This window comes from Triticum dicoccoides, chromosome 5A, assembly GCF_002162155.2.
Source record: "Triticum dicoccoides isolate Atlit2015 ecotype Zavitan chromosome 5A, WEW_v2.0, whole genome shotgun sequence".
In the NCBI taxonomy this organism is placed as follows: Eukaryota; Viridiplantae; Streptophyta; class Magnoliopsida; order Poales; family Poaceae; genus Triticum; species Triticum dicoccoides.
In genome coordinates, this window is record NC_041388.1 from 454,493,223 (window position 1) to 454,498,433 (window position 5,211).

Sequence of the window (5,211 nt, forward strand, 5' to 3'; positions counted from 1 at the left end):
GGGGGGGTTTGTTAGTTTTCGAGGATAGAGCTTGGGGTGGGCGTAGAACGAGGAGGGCGCAACACACACAAAGAGATGTAACAGAGGAGGAAGATAGAAAGCCGGAGACGAGGGGGTGGTTTGGGAGGGTTTGGGTGGGGCTGGTTCGTCAGATCTGACGTGGGGGACATGTACGAACATCCCCATTTTTGTCCCAATATGGGCTAGGTTTGGGGTTGTCCGCAAAAATAGCACGTCTTTGGGCAGGCCCGTCGGAGATATACTTTTTGTCTGAACAATGTCTGGACTTTTCGCTCGAACATACGGGGGAGATTTGAGGGTTTCCCTTGGAGATGCTCCAAGCTAATTTTTATAAATATTATTAGAACAATACATTGTTGTTGTTTTTAAAACTTGTCAACATCCTAATTTTAGACCAAGATATCATATACATCAAAGACTCATCCATATGTGTATTTTATCTCTTATTCTATATCATGCTGTATAGTATGTTCCATTGTTGGGGAACGTAGTAATTTCAAAAAAATTCCTACGCACACGCAAGATCATGGTGATGCATAGCAACGAGAGGGGAGAGTGTTATCTACGTACCCTCATAGACCGAAAGCGGAAGCGTTAGCACACCGCGGTTGATGTAGTCGTACGTCTTCGCGATCCGACCGATCAAGTACCGAAGGTACGGCACCTCCGAGTTCAGCACACGTTTAGCCCGATGACGTCCCTCGAACTCCGATCCAGCCGAGTGTTGAGGGAGAGTTTTGTCAGCACGACGGCGTGGTGATGATGTTGATGTTCTACCGACGTAGGGCTTCGCCTAAGCACCGCTACAGTATTATCGAGGTGGACTATGGTGGAGGGGGGCACCGCCCACGGCTAAGAGATCAATGATCAATTGTTGAGTCTTTGGGGTGCCCCCTGCCCCTGTATATAAAGGAGCAAGGAGGGGTGCGGCCGGCCATAGGAGGAGGCGCGCAGGAGGAGTCCTACTCCCACCGGGAGTAGGACTCCCCTTGTAACACCCCGGATATGATTTTCCCAATATGTACTCCAACTCTTGCCGTTTCTGGCGTTAAGTTATTTTATTTTCTCGGGTTTGGGTTTTTGTCTCCGTGTGTTGTTGTCGTTGTCATGCATCTCATATCATGTCATCATGTGCATTGCATTTGCATACGTGTTCATCTCATGCATTCGAGCATTTTCCCCGTTGTCCGTTTTGCATTCCGGCGCTTCGTTCTCCTCCGGTGGTCATTTCTACCTTTCTTTCGTATGTGGGGATTAAACATTTCCGGATTGGACCGAGACTTGCCAAGTGGCCTTGGTTTACTACCAGTAGACCGCCTATCAAGTTTCATACCATTTGGACTTCGTTTGATGCTCCAACGGTTAACCGAGGGACCGAAAAGGCCTCGTGTGTGTTGCAGCCCAACACCCCTCCATTTTGGCCCAAAACCCACCAAAACCCTCTCCATCATCTAGAGCGTTCGATCACGTTCGCGTGGCCGAAAACCGCACCTCATTTGGACACTCCTAGCTCCCTCTATGCCTATATATAGATCCCCTCTCGAAAATCCCGGGTCTCCTCTCCCCCTAACCCTAGAAAAACTCCTCCCGCCGCCGCCGGACAAAAATTCGCGCGTCGGACGTGTGCGCCCGGCTTCGCCGGATGAATCGCGCCGCGCCACGTGTCCCTGGGCCGGTCCCCAGTTCACCGCCGACCCCGCGGGCCCGTGAGGCCCGTGCAGGGCCCTCCCGGCCCGGCCTCCGCCGCCTCCTTCCACCATTCGCCGCCCCCGCGCCCGGCCGCCGCGGCGCCATTGCCGGCCGCCGCCTGGAGCTCCTCAGCCACGCCGCGCCCGCGCCGGCCGGAGCCCCCTCGCCGCCTCACCTCACCACGGAGCGCCGCCCCGCCGCCACTCTGGCTCCCCAGCGGCCGGATCTGGCGAGATCCGGCCCGGGAGCGCCTCTCCGGCCTCTTCCTCGACGAACTCCGGCGGCCCCGACGATTTTCCGGCGAACCTCGTAAACCGCGCCGGCCGGATCTAGATCTGAAATTTCGGATCGGTTGACTTTCCGTCCCTAACCCTAAATATTTTGCTCATGTTCACCATGTCGTAACTTTGCATCCGTAGCTCCGTTTTGGGCATATAGCATATGAAAATGTTCGTCTCAGAGAGCACATCATTTCATCTCAGTGCATCATTTTCATTTGAGTTCATCTTGATGCCCGAAATGCTGTTAGAAGAATGCTATTTGAGATAATTGTCAGATCTGCTACTCCAATTAGATATTTGTCATTTTTGCCATGATTATTGTGTGCATGATATGCCCCTGAGCTCTACATGAGTTTTGTTATGTGTTTTGCCATCTATCCAGAGGTGCAACCCATGTATTTTTGTGATGTGTGTGGTGACTAGCACAAGCTTGCAAAGTGGAGCATTCGTTAATGCTGATTTCAGGGACTTAGCATTTCCACTAAGTCCTTGACCTGTTTACCTCATATTGCCATATGTTCATGTTGTTTCCTAGTGATCCGTGCCTCTTTTGAGAATGATCAGTAAGGATGTTTTGTTAATCTTGTAGTGCTCTATCCATCCATGTCTTTGTTTGCAATTATGGAGCACCCTAGCTTGAGTCAGTCGAGCTCTACTTTTGTCAATTCGTGAATCTGGGCAGATTGTCTACTTGTTAGCGATTTTGCCGAGGATGTTGTAGTTGATCCGTGCATGCTATGTTATTGTTCTTATCATGTCTAGCTTATATTTTGTATATTCTTGATGGGTGCATGCTTAGATTGTCATGACTTGCTCTGTAGTGAGTGCATCGAGCTCGTAAACATGCCTACTTGATATCTGTTTCAGCATGCTCCAGTTTTCACCAAGTCTGAGAACTGATTATGTTTTTGCCATGTTCACATGCTTGCAAATGTATTTTCTGATCCCTTTTAGCTCAAGGTCACTAAGGGACTTTTGTTAAGATCTTTAAGTAGCTCCATGCCATGCTTTACTTTGCCATGTTTAGGTCCTGTAGCATATAGTTTTCATGCTCCAAAGAGTGCTATCTGATCTGAAATTCCAGACAAGTGTTAATTTCACAAAGTCTGAAATCTGTTTACCAAATGCATTTTTGCCATGCTTGTTTGAACCTATTAATGGATGATTTGGCCGTGGCTCAGTGCTAGTCTTTTGTTAAGCATCATGAGTGGATCCCTTCCATGTAATTTGTTGCCATGTTTGGGTGCTGTAGCATGTTCATCTTGTTGCATCTAGTTGGCTACTTGCTGTAAATCGCAGAACGTGGTCATATTTGAATTGCTTGCCATTTCCAAACCGTAACTCCGATTTCGGCGTTCTTTATATCGTTTTCAAGCGATTTCATCTCATCTTTCCAGTGGCACACTTAGATTTCCATGTTGAGGCCAGGTTCATGCATTCCTTGTCAAATCTTGCATATGCATCACTTATTGCATCCCGCATAGCATACCATCTTTGCATCATGTTGTTTGAGTTTGCACGTGGTTGATTATGTCCTTGTTGCTTGTTTGTCTTGTTTGGGTAGAGCCGGGAGACGAGTTCGCTAACGAGGAGCCCGTTGAGTTTGCTTTCGAGGATCCAGTCAACTCTGACAACTTTGCAGGCAAGATGATCATACCCTCAAAATCACTACTATCTTTGCTTTGCTAGATGCTCGCTCTTTTGCTATACCTATGCTACGATGCCTACCACTTGCTTATCATGCCTCCCAAATTGCCATGTCAGACCTCTAACCCACCATATCCTAGCAAACCGTTGATTGGCTATGTTACCGCTTTGCTCAACCCCTCTTATAGCGTTGCTAGTTGGAGGTGAAGATTGGAGACCGTTCCTTGTTGGAATATTATTTACTTGTTGGGATATCATTATATTGCCATGTTATCTTAATGCATCTATATACTTGGTAAAGGGTGGAAGGCTCGGCCTCTCGCCTAGTGTTTTGTTCCACTCTTGCCACCCTAGTTTCCGTCATATCGGTGTTATGTTCCCGGATTTTGCGACCCTAGATTGCTGAGTCCCTGTGGCTCACAGATTACTTCCAAACCAGATGCAGGGCCTGGTGATTACGTTCCAAATGACGCGCTTGAGCTCAAGTGGGAGTTCGACGAGGACTCACGCCGATACTACGTGTCTTTCCCCGATGATCAGTAGTGGAGCCCAATTGGGGTGATCGGGACCGTGTCGCATGTTGGGTTTATCTTTCATTTTGGCGCCGTAGTCAGGCCATGAGTGTTTGAATGTTGTAATGCTATTTATGTACTTTGATTGACGTGGCGAGTGTAAGCCAACTATTGTATCTCCCCTTTATTATCTATATTGCATGGGATGTTGTGAAGATTGCCTAACTTGCGACGTTGCTTTCAATGCGGTTATGTCTCTAAGTCGTGCTTCGACACGTGGGAGCTATAGCCGCATCGAGGGCGTTACACCCCTCCTTTTTCCTAGTTGGATTAGGACTTGGGGGGGAAGGAGGAGAGAGGGGAAAGGAAAGGGGAGCGCCTGCCACGACCGTTTTTTCCGGGTAATAAATTTCCAGAAAAGACCGTCGTGCTCATCAGCCCCAGGATTACTGTTAGCTGATGAGGCCCAACTGGATACAGAAAATTCCAAGCAGAATACAACATATGTAGTACAAGACCATTCTGGCCTGAGAGTACAATAAATGGTTTCTAGTGGTTGATGGCGGAAGCGGTTTCTGAGACACCAGTGTCTATGGGACTCCATTTCCCACGGGAACAGCTGACCAGGTTAACTCCTATCTTCGCGAGGTACTATCTCCAATGTGCGGGTTCCGGGGCTGACATCGCGTCGCTCCTCTCCGAGCAAGAAAATCTGGCCAAGACAATAGCCAGGGACAAGCCAGTGAGTACTTTGAATGTACTCGCAAACATTATGAACACAGGTATAATATAACAATGATGTGCTAAAAATATTTTATGCTCATGACGTCAGTCACAAAACGATAAATGAAACTCTAATGCGTGCAAGCAAGTTATTTATAGAAATGCAATAACATGGTAGTATTAAAATTTATGAAAACAAATAACAAGCAATGCCACAGTCGGGCGTCTGAGCGACACCGCATAAAGGGCTTTAAAAGAAATGCCACAGTCGGGCGTCTGAGCGACACCCCATAAAGGGCTTTAAAAGAAATGCCACAGTCGGGCGTCTGAGCGACACC